The sequence below is a fragment of the Hemibagrus wyckioides genome, linkage group LG02 (genome assembly GCF_019097595.1).
Source record: "Hemibagrus wyckioides isolate EC202008001 linkage group LG02, SWU_Hwy_1.0, whole genome shotgun sequence".
In the NCBI taxonomy this organism is placed as follows: domain Eukaryota; kingdom Metazoa; phylum Chordata; class Actinopteri; order Siluriformes; family Bagridae; genus Hemibagrus; species Hemibagrus wyckioides.
Window position 1 is genome coordinate 11,897,978 of NC_080711.1, and position 9,176 is coordinate 11,907,153.

Below are 9,176 nucleotides of genomic sequence, written 5' to 3' on the forward strand. Positions count from 1 at the left end.
TACCAGCCTTCACTGGCCAAATTCACATATATATTGCAAAAGAGCACAAATGGGAATTAATGTCCCACTTTAACACCACAACTCATATAAACTCTACCACCCAGTAGTGTGAGTGCAGAAGATCTCCTCATAGGTGGTTTGCCCACTGGGCATGTTTGCTGTAGTCTATATCTGACTGAGATAGTTCCCAGTGTCTCTGCATTTTTGGTCTGGTTTCAGACTCAGTTGATTCTATCGAACCCAGATGGTGCCATTATACACAGTAAGGCATCTCACCTCTTCCGTGTCCCACACCATTCCCCTGCCACTCATGCTACACATGTGTTGTGAAAATGAATGATGTTGTCACTGGTTAAAACACTCATGCATGTTATTTTATTGTCTGAACAAGTGCGGATCTGAGTATGAGTTAAGCTCACATTCACAGAAATCACAGTTTCAGTACAGCTCAACACAGGCCACCTCCTACAGGTAGTCTCAGATTAGGAACAGCAGTGGGCTTCCCAGGCCACCTGACAGCTTTCACATGATCAATTTTTCATGAGAACCATGCTCTGTTTTAGACTAAACTGTCAGTGAGAAAGATCCCATAGATCTAGGACTTGAAATGATTTGCAGACTATTGACTGCTCTACACAGTCAGGCCTGACTCATAGATCTGGGGTCATTTAGTAAACCTGGAAATAAAGGATGAATTACAGTATAGACTCATAATAAAATAATGTTCGAGGGCAAATGCTGAGGTATAAGTAAGTGGGTTTGGAAGCTTTCACTCTAAACCCTATTCTCATTTTCTTGGATTCTTTCTCGATTTCCTTCCATTTCATTCTCCTTGGCCTTCCCACCAGCCCACAGATTGTTCCACTGACTGTCTAGGCCTCAGTGAATTGCCTCCACCTTAAACTAAACAGCTCAAAGCTCTGCCTGTGGGACGGCAATTCATGTTGAACGACAGGAATTGAAAAAACAAACACGGAACTACCTCAGAGACCTTCATGTGGATTCCATCATTCTGAAAGTCTGAGGAAACCACACTCCAGACCAGGTATCTCATGTAGCAGGATGGAACTCCTGGATCCATACATTCTAACACTGTTTAGATTTTTAAACCTCTAATTAAGAAGAACTAGAACTCAAAGTCAAAATGTTCAGTAAGTAAACTTTACCTGACTTTATAATTACATTATGCCTATAAAGAGGGATCCATGGTTACAATATTGAATTGGAAGTCTAACAAATTCTAGTTGAGTACAGTTGAGCTCATTAACACCAGGTCTTACCATAGGCATAAAACTACTGCAAACACAAAGATAAAGACAGAACTAAATACTATTTCTGACTTCTATTTTTAGTCAGTCAAATCAGGTTTCGAGTCAGTAATCATGGTGTGCCTCTTCTGAACAGTATGCAGGGTAAACAGAAAAGCAATGCATGCTTTTAGCTGGAACTTTCATAATTCAAGCCACACAAAACTGTCTGTTCTCTATTTTTTTCCTTCATGTAACCTGTTAACCTTTGACTTGACAATGTTTAATTAGGCTATTTGGCCCATGTATTCTATTTAAATCAGTGATTTTTAGATCAGAGAAAGTAATCCACTTCATTTATTTTTATTACCCCTGATATTTGTTGTAAACGTGTGAACATTTCTTAGTAGTCAGCATTACTACAGTGGCTCCAACATAAAGATATTCGACAGTGTTCTATTTCAGACCATAAAGCAATCGACATAGGCATTTGTACTATAAAAGTAGATAATACTGTGTGTTCAAAGATACACTACATGGCTAAACATTTGTGCACATTTGACCATCACACCAGTATGTGCTTGTTGAACATCCCATTCATGATTTAGTCCCCTTTTACTATTATAATAACGCCTAGACCACTAGATTTTGGTTCATGGCTTTGCTCATTCAGCCACAAGAGCATTAGTGAGGTTGTGTAATGGTGTTGGGTGAGGAGGCCTGGGGTGCAGTCATTATTCCAATCTTTCCACACCTTCTTCGCAATGTCTTCATGGACCTTGCTCTGTGCAGGGGCATTGTCGTGTTGGAACATGTTTGGAACATTGTTCCATGGAACAATGTTACCACAACATATAAAAACATACTATAAAATTGTGTGCTACCACATTTATAGCAACAGTTTTTTAAGGAAGGCCCACATGTGGGTGTAATGGTCAGTTGTTCGCAAGGCTTTGGCCACATAAGATACTTTCTCAGCTAAAAATCTTGCTTCATCAGGACATCCTCTGAACCGATAAGGATGTTATTTGGAAGGGTATAAGGCTTTTTAATGTTGTGTTAATGTTCCAGGAACATCTTTTTTCTACTATAGAAATCTTAACAATATACAAGACCAAAAATTTACACTGTTAAAGATATCTGAATTACATCATAATTTGCATCTTATTAGTTAAGTTTAAAAAATCTTAATTTATTTCGTCTGTTATCTTTCTTTTAAAAGACCAGAGATATCTGGCCTCCTCTTAAAGAGTCTGTGAATGTGTGGTGTGATCCAGAGCAGACCTAAAGCTTATCAGTGCCCTAGGCCATAATTATACTATGATATCACAGACTAACCTGGTGTTTTACTGGTCAAAACCCTACATATGGTTGTTTATACAATTAAATAAATAACAAAATGTCATATAATACTGCATACTATTTTTGTCTCTGTTGACAGACACCATAGATAGGAAAATCTGTCTGCCATCTTAGGATAGACTGCTCTGCGAATCACTATACTAACCCACTTATATCAGGAGGCCAAACCCTCTACACTGCACTTTTCTACTTCCAATAGACTTGCACTGGGTAAATGTCAAGTGTGAGAAGCAGATGAGAGATGAGCTTCGAGAAATTGAGTTAAACTCCATTTTATCTACAGAAGGGGCTTAAATCTTGAAACCTAAAACTAAATTAACATAGATTAATTAGCAAGCCAAACATTTCACACCTAATTTAAGTTCTGTTTCACAATTTAGTCCATTTCAGGTTTTGGAAAAAAATATATAGAAAAGTTCAGTGGGTTCTCTTTTGTAGGTCATATATGTAGGTTATATACCGTATGTTTAGGAGATAAATATGTTTCTGTATGTTTCTGACTATGCATTTAGTATACCACATAGATAAATGTCACTTGTAGGGGAAACATGACTGGTGGGCTCCCACAGTGGGGTTATATATTAAAAAATATCCACTATTTCACTAGACATTTCAGTCTAACCCTAACCCTAGGCATGAATTTCTTTGCAAGACATGTTTAAAATGACATTTTATAGAAGCCCATTCACTGATTTATTTCATTTGTCCACTGGCTTTATGAAAAACACTTGTTTTGCATTGGCATCATGAGTGGGAAAAGCAAAGAAAAACGGTACAATTTTCAGCAGCTCTGAATTAAACGCTTTTTGACATTGGCGTATAAGTGCCAGCTTTGGAGGTCATTCTATTTCCCACAGATTAAAAACACTGGAATTTACATTCTGTAATTCATCTATAAATTTGCATTTGGGAAATTTTTAAGCTGTGTTCAGGCCCCACTGCCAACCCACTGTGTATGCCTATCTGCCCTGTACTTTCATTCTGACCCACTGACCTCTTTCTGTCCTCTGTTTGAAAACAAAACAAGATTGAATATTATTCTTACATTACATTAAATATTAATATTGCATAATAAATAAGTGTGTAATCCACAGTAGACTATAAGGGTGAAAAGCTTTATAGAGGACAGTTGATTATCTATCATTGCAATAAAACATTGTTGAGCATTACTCTTATAGTGTTTGCTCATTACTGTTCTTACTAAAGAGCTTAATGAAAAGAACGGCATCATAGACACAGAGCACAATGTAGTGAAATGTTACAGAAGCAGAAATGTTTAGCATTATCTGCAGAGCTTGAAGTCTGCTAGAGTCAAAACTGATCTCCAGTCAGGAGTTTTGCTGCATGACACAAAACAACTAGAAGCTTTTACAGTCACAGTGCTGCTTTGGTATATGGTGATACATTTAATATATATAATTTTTTGAATGCACATATTTTTAATTACTTTAAAATACCCACAAACAGTTTATGTGTGCACGGTTGTTATACGCAAAAGAAAAATATAAATGGCAAATCTACAACGTCTTTTTAAAGTAATCGAATCAGGTAAGCACACTACTTAGTGAACACCTGACTTCCCAAGTGGTACTGCAGGACTATTACAGAGAACAGCTGTGGGCAACACTTGGTCCAAGTTCCAAGCCCAGTGCTGAACTGCACGTTCCACTACCTTGGCACTAAGCCTACCCAAACACCCCTGCACCTTCCCTTTAACCCCATGACCTCTGACTCTGTGACCTATACACAGCTTGCTTGCTAGCCCCAGCTGCTTCCCAATGAGCAGTGGGATAGCGTGACGATGATGAGTGGCAGTAATAACCTTCAACCTCAGCTTGAGATCTGAAAATTATTAAGGACACAGAGTACACAAAAAATGAGGAAATAAACTTTCTTAAACCTGTATAAATAGAAAACGCTTATGCATCAGTTGCCCTTTCAACCTCAGCCTTGGCCTAGATGAAAGGGAAACTAGTGGGTTGGATTTGGTTTGGATCTCCAGCTGGGAGGTCAGCTCTCCTTAGGGACAATGTGAGGATATGACTGTTTAACGACAAGCTCTGATAAGACACATAGGAGATGGAGGGGGGGGGATTGGGGAGCAGAAGGAAGCCTAGAGTCCAACAAGGACCTGTTTTCTCACTGACAGTCATTTCTTCCAAAGCAACATGACAGAAAGCACCCAGAATACCTAGGAGGCCTTTACTGCTATGACTGTGAGGTCAGTTTTCTCAGTTATCAGATTCAGAATAAGTCTTTGAATCAAGATATGTGCCATTCATAATAATCTTTCTTGTTCTCCAGAGTTGATATGGAATGACAATCCTTTTTTTTTTGAAGGTTCGAAAGGAATTTATGCCCGGATGGTGACTTGTACCCACCAAATACACCTTGAGGCAAACTATTTGTTTATACGTTATTTCTCTGTCATGACATATGACAGCTGATTATCTCCATAATAAATTTATTCAAGCAATGTCCATAGATTACCGGTTGTAATTCAATCATAATGACAATTACAGAGAGACTGCTTTATCAGGGAACCTTAAATATATATTGGAAATAAAAAACATAGTTTGTCACAGTTATCCAGCAGCAGGACAGACTGATGAGGTAATAACTGTTTAATGGCAGCTTAAGGTCAGTGAAAAACAATCATCTCACCATTGCGCTCTGTTTCCTAAGACAGTACAAGCAACGAGCAAACATCTCACATGTATTCCTGAGCATTTTATCAGTTCTTGAAGGCCTCATCTATGTTTTTTATCTGCCCTACCGGACAATAGGCTCTGGATTCCTGCTTTGTCTATGGTGGATTAGCAAGTAATTAAGATAACCATATCTGAGTGTCTAGACTCACAGGCAAAGCTGATGGCCTGACAATGTTGGATGATGAAACAATGCAGTCCTATTAGGCCTCCTGATTCCTGTCACGTCCAGGTAACTATGAAGAATTGCAGTTGATAGTGTAGTGGAATTCTGTTTGTGTGCGAACAAGCTTTGAAGACAGATGTTGAAGGTGTTTGAAGGGAGTATGGTTTATACAAGAGAGCAGAGATGAAGGTGAGAAAATATGCATTTGAGGCAAGGAATGCCTAACAAGCCCACCATCTGGAGAGCTGATGAGCTGTGTCTCAGATGTGGTGGTGAAAAGCAGCTCAATATGCTGTGGAGACATGGAAAGAATTTGGTGGGACAGAGGAGAAAAAGACAGAATACAAATCCAAGAAGGGGCAGAAATGGAAAATCAAGGCTGTTGGTGTTACATTAGAATTGAATTAGCACAGATATGGTCGTCTCGGCTGGATTTTTAGCGAAAATGACTGTGGCTGCTGAATGAACTTTAGAGAGGATGCTAAAAATGAAAAAGTGTATGATGGAAAAAATGTTTGGAGACTTTAGCTAGAAACAGTTAGTGAAGCTGAAATGCAAAAGTAGCACTTCCCTTCATACTCTCAGTGGGTTTTCCCTGACATATGCAATTCAGGGCTCCCCCAGCATTACAGACTTAGCAGGGGAGCATTTTTTAGACACTGTGTCCTATAATGACAGGTCTCACCCTCCAACACCCAAACCCACAGGGCAGAGGCAAACTGTGAGGAGGCAAGAAAGGAGGATGGTGGAAAAGTGGATGGGTAGGTGGATATGGGTGGGAACTAGTCCCACTAACATTAGACCCAGGAGTTTATTGACTACATAGGATTTAATATCAGAGTAGAGCTGACTCCAGGTCAGAGTCTGGGCAATTCAGTAAGGGTGTGAACTCGTTTGAACTCCTTTATTTAGGAGAGATAATGTAGATATTGCTGTAACCTGACAATGACAATCTTATGAAAAACATGTAGACTTACACAGAAACCTTCAAAAGAATTGAGCATGTTTATGAGAAGTGTAACTTTCCCCTGCAGAGGTGTGAAAACCAGCAGCTGACAGAAAGAGCATTCTAAAAGATGCTTGCAACCTCATTAACCAAACAAACCAAAATATAGTCTTGCTTGTCACTCAAACCATGAGCTGCAGTCTATGTTTAGTACTTTTTTTTTTTTTTATATTTTTTGGTGCAAATGAAAAACTCTGATTGAAACTATTACGACAGAGCTCCGCTGAAGAAACATCAAGACATGCTCTGACATGCTTCGATGAACTTGTAAGAGATATTGCTGAGTGATGAGTGCAGCTTGGAAAGAAATTAATGGTGAATCATATGAGAAAGTGATGACACCTCTGAGGGTGAATTTTTGCCAAGTCATTACAGAGTCTTTCCACTGATTTGCATTTTTTTTCTTCTAAGTGAAACTAAAATAGCTTTTAGGGAGTTTCTCACAAAAATAAGAAAAGTATTATATTATGAACTTACGTTATTTCTCATTAACGGTGTATTAAATGATTTCATATGTATGACTTTATATGGATAATTGTAATTGCTTTTAGTTATGATGTACTAGTACTGGTGTAGTGTGATGCTTTATCCTCTCAAATGATTTAATAATGGATATCTCTATTGAATACAAACATTGCAGTTTGTTATTTATAATGTTCATGATCACTGGGAACAAACCACAGAATCAAAAGAATGGTCAGGAAATGTGGGGGAGTTCAAACACTCAAAGGGCAAGACTCCCAAGGTCGAAAATCGCAAATGAAAAAAAAAGTGAAACGGTGGAAAGGGAAAAGTGCAAATAGGACAAATAACAGGAAATTTACGATTTAAGCCCATGCCTTTAAGCTGATAGTAAACTAGGCTTGGCTTCAGCTTCTATAAGATTGCTGATAAGATTCTGAACAGAACAATAAAATATATATATATTTTCTAGGAAGAAAAATATATTTACATTTCTAGCGGTAAATGTAAATGTATTGTCCTTCTTAAAAAAATATATATTTTATTGTTCTGTTCAGAATCTTATCAGGAATCTTATAGAAGCCTAGTTTACTTTAAGTGTTTCTGATCTGTCTGATCAGGTATAAAAAAACCCCCACACATGTCAAAATGTTCACAGCTGCTCCACCCTTCGAACCACAAGTTTAAATGAAACAAATGATGCTTGGTCTCTTTCACATATACAGCAGAAGCAGCACTTTAGCACTCTTAGAAAATGAAACTGCTACCTGTCAGTGCTATTTTATACCAGCTGTAATTAAGATGATACCATTTCATAGAAAGCCCAAGAGGAATATTTCTCTGCCTGGGAAAAAAAAGCATAACAATCAACTCACATCATTGTGACTAACTGTAATTATGTTTAATTTTCCTGAGAGAGCGGACTGACCGTTAGTGGGCCAGCCTGGCCTTCTCATTAAACTTCTCATAAAAACTTTAGTCAACTCAATAACATCTTTTTAACATCTTGATAATAGCTGAGACAGTCATCAGAACCATGAAAGGCACATCATGTGATGCCGAGGTTTAAAATGGAGAACTGCAGTTGCGGTTTATTTGCAGCACATCTGAAATAAGTCTATGACGCTAAAGATTATTATTACTATCGCTTCATTATACTGCATTTTGCGATATTAGAACTTGTTCCCAGTGCAATAAGTAAAATTGAATCTACTAATCAGTATGTTGTGAGACATTTGTCATCTTACAGGTCAACGTATAAAATTCTTTTGCACAAGTATTCTACTGAAGACAACCAGTTCACAATTTCAGTTCTCATATGCAGTACATGCCAGAATGCCAGCCATTGGCAACAGATGGCAAAAATATGGCAAACGTTTAACATTTTAATATACTGTATAGTTCCGAAATATGTTTTGTTTTTCTGGGAGAAGCAAGAAACTTCTCCCATACCACCTTATTGTTACTCTTCTTCCACTGGCTTCCGGTAGCTGCCCACATCACATTTAAAATACTGATGCGTGCATACAAAGAGAAAAATGGTCCAGCAACCTCTTACCTCAAACCACTTCTCACACACCCCACACAATCTAAAGTTTAAAGCTTGGAGAGAGCATTGTGTTCTGGAAAAGGGTCTGGTACACATAAAAAAAAAATTGATGGCATCACAAGCAAGAATAATTTTTTAGTAAGTCTAACAAAAAATCTCAAGAGCCAGAAAGATAACATTTGTTGGCAACTGGGTCTTCCAGGTTAAATATAATGGATCTAACTGGTATAGTCCATACATGGCAGTGCCCCGTGCACAAAGAAATGTTCATGAAGACATGGTTTCCTAGGTTGGAAGAACTAAAGCGGTCTGCACAGAGCCCTGACCTCAGCCCTACTGAACACCTTTGGGAGGAACTGGAAAGCCAGGCCTTCTCATGCAACATGAGAACCTGAACTCGCTAATTCGCTTGTGGCTGAATGGGAAAATCCCCACAGCCACGCTTGAAAACCTCGCTGAAAGCCTTCCCAGAAGAGTGGAGGTTATTAACAGCACTATAATGAGATGTTCAATAAGCACATATGGTTGCATTTGTGCAGATGTCTAATTTGCCAATTTGGCAATATCGTGCATTTCAGGAGAAATAAACAAACATATTGGCATTTAAGTATTGTGAGAAGCTTGTGAAAGGCTGCCCCAACTGTTTGCTTTGAGTTAAGCTATTAAAAGGCAATGC